This window comes from Oreochromis niloticus, linkage group LG9 (assembly GCF_001858045.2).
Source record: "Oreochromis niloticus isolate F11D_XX linkage group LG9, O_niloticus_UMD_NMBU, whole genome shotgun sequence".
NCBI classification, from domain to species: Eukaryota; Metazoa; Chordata; class Actinopteri; order Cichliformes; family Cichlidae; genus Oreochromis; species Oreochromis niloticus.
The window spans coordinates 7,907,403-7,917,690 of record NC_031974.2 but is presented as its reverse complement, the minus strand read 5'-3'; the positions used below and the strand labels follow the sequence as shown (position 1 = coordinate 7,917,690).

General features: G+C 38.4%; 1 long non-coding RNA gene across 1 annotated transcript; it reads right to left on the bottom strand.

Moving 5' to 3' along the window:
- Positions 1 to 827: 827 nt before the first annotated feature.
- Positions 828 to 4,020, bottom strand: LOC109199686 (uncharacterized). The gene is made up of 5 exons (XR_002059999.2): positions 3,592 to 4,020; positions 2,796 to 2,874; positions 2,058 to 2,215; positions 1,625 to 1,711; positions 828 to 1,243 (listed from the first exon to the last, which is right to left on the bottom strand). It is a non-coding gene; the product is annotated as an uncharacterized LOC109199686 (long non-coding RNA).
- Positions 4,021 to 10,288: the final 6,268 nt, after the last annotated feature.

Genomic DNA, 10,288 nt, shown 5'->3' with positions numbered 1-10,288 from the left:
GGCAAAACCCAGTATGCAGGTTCATCTGTAAAAGTCCTTGTGCCACAGATCAACACTGTTGCTTCTACATTAAACAGAAGAGCAGCGACATGGGTGCAGGTCTCCACACTGTAAAAAAGAAAATGTTGAGAAAACGTAAAATTTCAAGGCAACATGATGCAAGAGATTTTTGAGTTTTCTCAACTTTTGCCAACTGTTGTTGACTCAACTAAGATTTACAAGTTCTGCCAACTTGGATCTTCTTGTTCACCTAATTAGGATAATCCTGGAAGTCTAACGAAGAAATTCTGGTTTCAATGCCATGTATTTCTGCCTTCACCAAACACAGATATTCTTGTTGAGTAATCATACAATTCTTACTCCAGTGAGTTGAAAATTTACCTATATAAACAAAGGAAAATGTATGTTGTTATTATACTTGAAAAAACACTTAATAAATAGATATAGAATAAAACAAAGCACAATTCAATGTTATCTAAAAGCTTATTTATTTTGTTCAACAGTCTTTTCAGTACATTTCAGAATGTCATGGGTAGTAGGGTGAATTTCTGTTAAAAAAAACAAAAAGAAAGAAAGAAAAGAAATAACAAACAAACAAAAACGTGTTGCCAGTTTCTTTTGAGAGACGTTAAAATTCCAGAGTCCAGAACCAAAAAAGAAAAGTGTCCAGCAACTTAATAATTCATGCACACACACCCTGACCGTCTTGTAAAAGCTGAACATAACTATTGCACATTAAATAGGGTAGTGCCACAAACGATTGCCTATGCACCCAGACATTGACATTTTACACAGGCTTACTATGATGAACTATGGAAGTTAAGTTCTTAGAAATGTTACCATCAATGAAGAGGAAACTAACACTATAACAAATCTTTTAAAATACTACAAGACAAATTTTCACCATATATTCTCAACAATACAGATTCATCTGACTAAAATTTACATTTCGAATAATGATTTATCCACTTCACCTTCATATTGTCCGACCAGGCCAAAATAAGATGGCCTGAATTGCTTCAAAGGTAAAACTCATCTGCTTTGGATAATCAATGTTGAGGGCATACAGAAGGCCAAAGAGGTGTGCCAGGGCAGTAGAGAGATCTGGAATGTTATGTAGCACAATGTCCCCTTCCAACACAACTGCATGTTCTCGCACAGATGTATCAGCATCGTCATCTTGTAGGATGGTGAGGATGGCAACTGATGCACCGTTCAACACTGGTTCCAAAATGTCAGTGTCCTGAAGAAAAGTAAAATATGAATTATTGAAAGCTAAGAAAAACTAAAGACAAAACAAATTTCTAAAGATTTTAACTTTAACCTCTATACCATGCTGGTCGTTTGACCCATGGAGGTTTTAAGAAGAAAAAGCTTATTTTCTTTTAATTAATGCCACCTTGTGAGTTTTGTACAAAAATATTTTCTGCTATGGAACAACCACTAACAATGCCCAGCTGCTGCTCAGCAGAAAAAAAAGGAGTGAGAGTTATGACAACTGCAATCCCACTATAAAATTATCTGGACTGCACTGAGAAAGTGTACATTTCCATTTTGGATAAACTCATCCTTTAAAAAAATCTCATAGCAATTAGTTTTACTTGCATTACTTTTTTGTACTTACTAAGCACTTCAGGAAAACCTCTGTTGCATCTTCTCTTGAGGAAAATGGGCAGGCCTCTCAGTGCCCGTTGGACACAGTGTTGGATGTCTAAAGAGTATTCAGTGGAAAACAAGAATTTCAATTAGTGAAGTAACATGGTGTACTATACACAATGCAAAATCAGAACTCTCATAGTAATGAAAGTAAAGCACAGGTCAGACCCAGCAACACGCAAAACGTACAACCCCCCCCCCAAAAAACAACAACACCACCATGTTAACAATTTTACTTTCGTTTTAGAAATTAAATAAAATACTGCAATGACTCATGACATTCATTTTTACTGACATATCCACTGATGTGTTTTGTTTGAAGCCAACATCTTTTTCAGTTTATGTTAAGAGAAAAGTATACTCTCTTCTAAAAATGTCAGATAAAGGAGCACTTCACTCACCTGTTCATCAAGTTTATCCAGGAGGTCTTCCATCTCCTCACCAAGAGCTCCCTTCTTAGACCAGTACAGTTTCAGCAGGCCAGGCACAACTTTGTCAAGGGATGCATTGAAGGTCCCCAGGAGGTCTTTGCTTGTGATCCGATGAAATTTTCAGATATCTAAACAATACATTCACCAAAATATTGTCATTTATTCAGCACAGAAAATTCCTGGGTAGCTGTCTTGGACAGTCTGCACCATGTTATATGCCTGACTGTGTTATCAACAGCAAAGCCTACTTCAAAAATCTCTCATGAATACGTCTTTTGCACAGGAATAGAAACACCCCCCACAAAACCCAGTATCAATATGAAAATACATATTATGTTCTAAGTTGCACCAAAATATGTGACCAATCAGATTCTGTGACCTGCCTTAGTATTCTTTCCCTAACAATCTCAGACTATAGAAGTCCTATTTCTAGCACAAAAAGAAAAAAAATACATGCTAAGTCAAAATTATGAGATTGCCTTTCTGTTTCACAATTTCGATTTAGCATGGGGACTCTTGTACTGGCAGAAATGTTCAGGGTAAGGATTTCAATATAACACTGGCAAGGGCCTTGACTGGAGTGGTAGCACAAGATAATAAAGTTGGCCAATGCATTACCCCAGCAAATACCGTACTGCTTCAATATAAGTATAAATCATGCCCAATTTGAATAATAATTAAATTATAAATAAATTAGGACAGTCTTACCTCCTCAGAGGAAAACAGCGCAGGTCATCTCTCCTGGACCTCAGAAACCATAGGCTGACACTCCACGACCTCTCTCCGCCTGAGAGAAAATGTTTGCAATAATGAAACATTTCAATATAATGTAGAGAAAAAAAACGAGAAAAAAGTTACGGATCGGACTCCCCGATCCTTACTGCGCATGTGCAAAGTCGGACCGTACAGATCGCGTCTACCCGTAGAATTGTACATAAAATCAATACTCCACCAACAAAAAGGCTCTCAAAACAATACAATACTTTCCACAGCTTTGAAGGATAGGTCAGGTGTATCCTTCGTGGCCCACCCTATGCCAGAATTCATAGCCCAGCCGATTCTAGTTTCAAACAATGGCGGCAGCCACTTAGTTTTAATATTACTCTTATTACTCTTTCTGGGTCACAAAGTAAACTTTTAAGGTATTTTCAGGCGAGAATGTAGCTGTGTAAATTTCAAATATCTGCTCAGTTTATTAAGACAACACATTTTTGCAAAAATGCTTCTACGTTTTCGGAGACGTCTGTTACCACCAGCTTCGATAGCTAGCTGGGGATTCAAGGCTCGCTAGAGCAGCGAGAACAGCGAACTCCTGGCATATCATTTTCAACCCCCCGCGCGGTCCTTCGCTAGCTTAAACATGATATATAAGTCCCTTAGATGACTTAAATATGTTATTGTTTGGCTTTTTTTCAGTGCTTTACTCGTTCCACCCTCCTGGGTCCTCAGGAGGATGCAGCCTAGCGCTTGTAGAAAATCCTAATAACAGATGTCGTTAGCTTACCTGCTAGGGCAAATGGCCGGCAGCTCCCGCACCTGTCCAAAAAATGGTCAAATAATACACTCCAACTTCAGACCAGGTAAAATCCGTAATGGTCGAAAAATTGTAATTTTCATCCAACTTTGGCCACGTTTGTTCAAAGTTTCTTAGCAGGTTTTCAGTTCAGAACACATCGACAAACCACTATCACACAGTCTGCTCAGGCTCGTTTGGTCTAGTTCAAACTTATTCAGACCACGACGTGTGCCAGTCACCTACGGGGTTTCCCACCGGTTCCCAACTCGACTCAAAAAATCTACTCAAAAGTTGATAATCTTTGTTATGCTCGCTAGAAAATCTTAGTTAGGACAACAATGGAAGAAATTTGTTGGGCAGACATGCTATTTTAGGTTGTAAATGGAAAGTTTTATTTCTAAGTCAGTTTAATTTGAAAACTTTACTCAAATCAACAATTACTAGTTATCGTTTTTACAGTGCACGACTCCGGCCATACAGGTGTAGTGGGCGGCTTCAACCTTCCCTGTGATGCTCACAATGACCTGTGGCTGCAATGCTGCAATTCAGTCTTTAAGAGTGCAGTACCTGAAACACACACAGACGAAGTTCATTTAAAGACAAGAGCTTTAATAAGCCAAGGCCGACACAAATGTGTTTTATCTACTTTCAAATCCATTTATCATAAATATAACAAATAAAGTGTTTTTATGCATCCCCTATCATCCATCTATAGAACGCTGCATGTTATATTCTAAATCTGCCTGTTCTCTTTCAGAAACCTGCCTGCAGAAAATTAACCTAAAGTATGTAATGCAAGGATGTAATCACTTTCAAGAGGGAGAAAACATAATGTTCAACTTTAAGTGACAATTATGGACACCCAATATGATAAGGAGATTCTGCAGGTCATTAATCAATGTATAAAACTAAAACAGAATGTATTTTTAGTGACACAGGACACAAACAAGGAAGCAAGATGTGTAATTAGGATTATTTATAATAAATATGAATTAATTAGGGCAATTTCTTTAACCATAAAGAATAACTAAATCCTTCAGGACAATGTCACATCAGTGCACTGAACTCACTATGTTATCCTTCTAACAGAGCCTCTACATGTTCTCACTGTAATTTCCCCCTCATGAATGAATTTATGCTTGCACTAATCTGAATGTTCGGGGGGAATCAAACGCATTTTACTCGCAGTACTCAAGCTGACTTACCTTTGCTTGAATGACGGCGTACTCACAACGTGGAGGCTTAAAAATAGCCAAATCTTGTACCCAGTCCTTGGTGAATTGGATGTGCGCCTCCAGAGATTTATAATTGCGAAATTGGTGCGCCGTGTATGCGCTGACTCCACAGACAAGGTACGAGAGTAGATCATGCTAAGTCAATAGCGGTTTGGTCTTCAGGGTTTCTACTCCATGGCCGTATTTCATACGGGTCCACATTTCAACAATCAAGTACCGTCTCTTTGCATCTGGACACAATCTGTCTCTATACCGTCATTTTTCTTTTGAGCTACGTTTCAGAATGGTTCGTAGCAATCTTGTTTTGATTCGTGGCCAGCCAAGATGGTGCTGCGCTCCCACAATGCATTGCGGCATTACGTCAACTCCAAAGCCCTGTGCGTGCAGGAGAGTATGCGCATGCGCATTGCCATGGTGATTTAAAAAATAAAGATATAATGAAAAGTAATTAATAAAAATTTAATATTTAAACATTCCCACAAATGTGCAATGAACGTGCATAAACACTGTTTATTAGTTTTTGCTGTTTCTTTCTTTGTTCCTTTTTTTTTTTTGAAAAATAACGACCTCTCTGAGGCGCGAATTCCGACAGTGAGAGGAACGGCCGGATACAGGAGACGGGAAGAAACAAGCCGATTATGTTCTCGTTAATTAGGTAGTTGGAAGATGTAAAATTCTCAATTCTGCCAAATGAACATATACGAGATTTTAATGAGGATGAATAATTAGCCGGTGTTCTGACAAAACGTCCTACTTTGGCAAAACGTCCTACCTGTAGGAAAATTTTACGGTGTCCTCTGACAAAACGTCCTACTTTGGCAAACCGTCCTACCAGTAGGATAATTTTACGCTGCCTTATGACAAACTGCCCTACTTTGGCAAAATGTCCTACTGTACGTAATTTATGCACATTTCTGCTGCCACACAATAATTCCAGTACAAATTTAAGTAGGTATGACGGTTTGCCACTTAACTTTGCCCATCAGAGTATGTTTGTAGCTGATATTCATAAAGCCAGTACGGTTTGACACTTCTTTTTACCCATTAAAGTGTGCTTGTAGGTCACATTCACAAAGGTAGCATGGTTTGGCACGTAATTCTTCCCGTCAGAGTATGCTTCTACTTTATAATAACAAAGGTAGCATGTTTTGGCACGTAATTCTTCCCGTCAGAATTATGCTTCTTGCTCTTATTAACAAAGGTAACATGTTTTGGAACGTAATTCTTCCCATCAGAATTATGCTTCTTGCTCTTATTAACAAAGGTAACATGGTTTGGCACGTAATTCTTCCCGTCAGAGTATGCTTCTACTTTATAATAACAAAGGTAGCATGTTTTGGCACGTAATTCTTCCCGTCAGAATTATGCTTCTTGCTCTTATTAACAAAGGTAGCATGTTTTGGCACGTAATTCTTCCCGTCAGAGTATGCTTCTAGTTTATAATAACAACGGTAGCATGTTTTGGCACGTAATTCTTCCCGTCAGAGTATGCTTCTACTTTATAATAACAAAGGTAGCATGTTTTGGCACGTAATTCTTCCCGTCAGAATTATGCTTCTTGCTCTTATTAACAAAGGTAGCATGTTTTGGCACATAATTCTTCCCGTCAGAGTATGCTTCTAGTTTATAATAACAACGGTAGCATGTTTTGGCACGTAATTCTTCCCGTCAGAGTATGCTTCTACTTTATAATAACAAAGGTAGCATGTTTTGGCACGTAATTCTTCCCGTCAGAATTATGCTTCTTGCTCTTATTAACAAAGGTAGCATGTTTTGGCACGTAATTCTTCCCGTCAGAGTATGCTTCTAGTTTATAATAACAACGGTAGCATGTTTTGGCACGTAATTCTTCCCGTCAGAGTATGCTTCTAGTTTATAATAACAAAGGTAGCATGGTTTGGCACTTGTTTGTAGAAGCAGTCTGCATGCCAAGGTGCTTAAGTTATACAACTGTCACCATTGAAGTGATTGGAACACCTGACTATATAAACTTTGACAATGAACTCACTCCATTATAGTTACAGTATATATTTACTGAATATATTTACAGATATATATATATATATATATATATATATATATATATATATTTGATATTTACAGATCCAACAGAACACAGGGAGAAAGAAGTGGAAAAGAAACAGTATTCATAACAAATTATGCAAATTTTTTTTTTTTTACACAAGTACTTGACCAGGCTGCTCTTTGTACTTTACTGTGACTGACAGCATATATTTACAGATATATATATTTGATATTTACAGATCCAACAGAACACAGGGAGAAAGAAGTGGAAAAGAAACAGTATTCATAACAATTATGCACATTTGTCGCACAAGTACTTGACCAGGCTGCTCTCATATTGAGCACATCCAAAATGTGCCCATCTGAGACAAAACTCACACTGCACCTGAAGAGGGAGAAGGGGGGGGGGTGTAAGTGTGTTAACCAACATTACGAATTTCATGAGAAAATAATTACTACAGTGGCTTGCAAAAGTATTCGGCCCCCTTGAACTTTTCCACATTTTGTCAGATTGCATTCACAAACATGAATCAATTTTATTGGAATTCCACGTGAAAGAACAACGTCTCTACCTGGTAGAGGCATACCCTAAAGGTCTGGCAGCTGTAATTGCAGATAAAGGTGTGTGAAAAGATTTTGTTTATTATTCACCCTGATATGCTTTGCTTGTGATTGTGTAAACTTTGAATGACGATTCACTCTGATAAACATGAAGCCTTGCCTATGCTTATCAAATGCCTGTGAAGACAAGTTCCTGTGTAAAGAAGAACGGAAAGTGCCACTTAAGCAGATGTTTAGTATAGTATGAACAGAACGTTTTAGCAAGATATGCATTTGTCTGTTAAGCAATCTATTCTTTAGCAAGATATGCATTTGTCTGTTAAGCAATCTATTCTTTAGCAAGATATGCATTTGCAATCTATATTCTGAGAACAGGCGGAGACTGCCTCCGCCTGTTGGGTAACCTACGTGCCTATATAACCTGCAATAAAGAAGAGTACTGTGTGACTCTCTCTCGAGACGATTCACCCATGTACATGTGATTGATTATATTGTCTCACTGTGTCTCTGTTTTACTTGGCAGCCTTCTATTTGGGAAATTTCCCCCTACAAGGTGGTTCTACAAAGTATTGACTCAGGGGGCTGAATAATTACGCACACCCCACTTTTCAGTTATTCATTTGTAAAAATTGTTTGGAATCATGTACGACTGTCGTTCCACTTCTCACGTATACACCACTTTGTATTGGTCTTTCAATCAATTAAAATTGATTCGTGTTTGTGGCTGTAATATGACAAAATGTGGAAAAGTTCAAGGGGGCCGAATAATGTTGCAAGCAACTGTATATTGCATTTGTGGTTTATTGGTTTTACCATTTCAATCATACTGGACTCAGGATCGGCTTCCAGCATGGAACAAACCACACAGTAGTCATCAGCATTACCTAGAAACACACCGGCGTTCAACATAACAGTTTTTAAACAAAACTGAAAGTGCTATTGCAATACAAAAGCACATGACTCAACTTACTTTGATGTTCTAGCAGTTCGCAAGCAATTTCTGTGCGTTGCAGCCCAATGGCTTCTGGAGTGGACAGCACCCTAGTAACCTCTCCACTCATAAGGTAGTGTTCGGCAAACTGTAAAATATGTTACAGTAATTGCAATTGATTAACTTAATTCTAGTTAAATACAATAAATACAATTAAATACAATGGCTTATTAAATACCTTCAACACTAAAACTCCACAACTGCTGGAGTCCATCTGCTTGCTGTGTGGCAGAGTCTCCATTTTCCAATCCACTCGGGACTCTTCCTTTCCTTTCATCTTCAGAAAATTCCTAATAAAAATAAAACAATTTTTTAAAATGTAGCCAGCATTTTGCTCTAAATATAAAAACCCCCCCACAAACCAAACAACCCAAAACAGATAATTAATGAATGATGAATACCTCCAGTTACGCATAATTTTCCTTTCATAACAACCTTCATTTCCAAGAGGGTCTAACAGCAGTACAGATCGTGAGGAGATTTTGACAACCTAAAATAAAAATTGTATTTAGTAGAATATGTGTAGTACACTAACTTAAGTAAACATAATCAGTTGTAAGCATTTTCAAAATAAGAATATGCTGCTAAAAAGAACAATGTACCACAAGGATCCAGTGTGCACCGAAGTTCAGTGGGCACAACCAAATGTCCTCAGCCGGAAACAACATCTGTGGAATATTTTTAAGTTTATAAAGGTTTAGATCCATTTACATAACATGCACTATATGACCTATATAACATCTACATTACCTTGGTGACACATTTAAACTTCCCAGAAAACAGAGAGGTTGCAACAACGCAAGACAACTGATACACGGGTTCCTGAAAAATGCAAGAGTTTTTTTTAAAAGATTACATAATTGTATAAAATGCTTTAGTGAAATAACCGGCATACGTTCTTACTTGCCTTTTGTTTCCTAATGAGGCAGTGCAGGTATGCATCAATGACCTGTTTGGATTAACAGAAGGTTATTTTTACAGACCACCACTAGGACCAAAAATGATTACTTCACTTACCTCATCAGAAAGCCACCCACTGTCCTCCAGTGTGCGAAAAGAAGAGTCATACAATTTGTATGGCCCAACGACTGCCTCCACACGCCCGGTGTCTTTTGCAGCCCAAAGCCACTTCACTAAAAAACAAAATATGATAAGTTTCTTTAGTAATAACAGTTGCCATTTGAAAATCACGGTCAATGGCCAACGGGCCACAAACAGACAAGGGCCAACGGGCCACAAACAGACAAGGGCCAACGGGCCAACAACAGACAAGGGCCAACGGGCCAACAACAGACAAGGGCCAACGGGCCAACAAAATAACCATGCCAGAGGGGAGAAATTAGCCAAAATTGGACCAACAGGTCAAAATTAGCAAGAGGGGAGAAAAAAAAAAATTCTATCCATTCGACTAGCCAAACTGGCAACAATTGACCAACTGGTCAGAATGAGATTTTTAGCTATGCCACCTTTTTCTTGCGTGCTGGGTTTCTGGGGGGTCACTGGTACAAGCTCTTCTGGTGCTTGGACTGATGTTACCTGAGCTATTTTTGGTGCAAACTGTATGACAGAGGGTCTGTTATTTTGCAGCGCTTCAGGATGATGCTGAGGACTGCAAGGCTGCATCTCAGAAGATGGGCTACTCTCAACAGGTTCAGTTGGAGTTGAGACTTGGACAGGGTGGCTTGTTCTATAAGGTTTAATGTGGTCAATACTGTATAGACTTTTTAAAGTATTTCCTTCAGCGTTTTTCAGTCTAACACATTTTCCACTGATGTCATCAATTGTGTAGGGACCTGAAAAATCCGGTTCAAGTCTTCCTCCTTTTCGCCCACGTTTCCTCATATTTAGAAGCAGAATTTGATCCCCTACATTG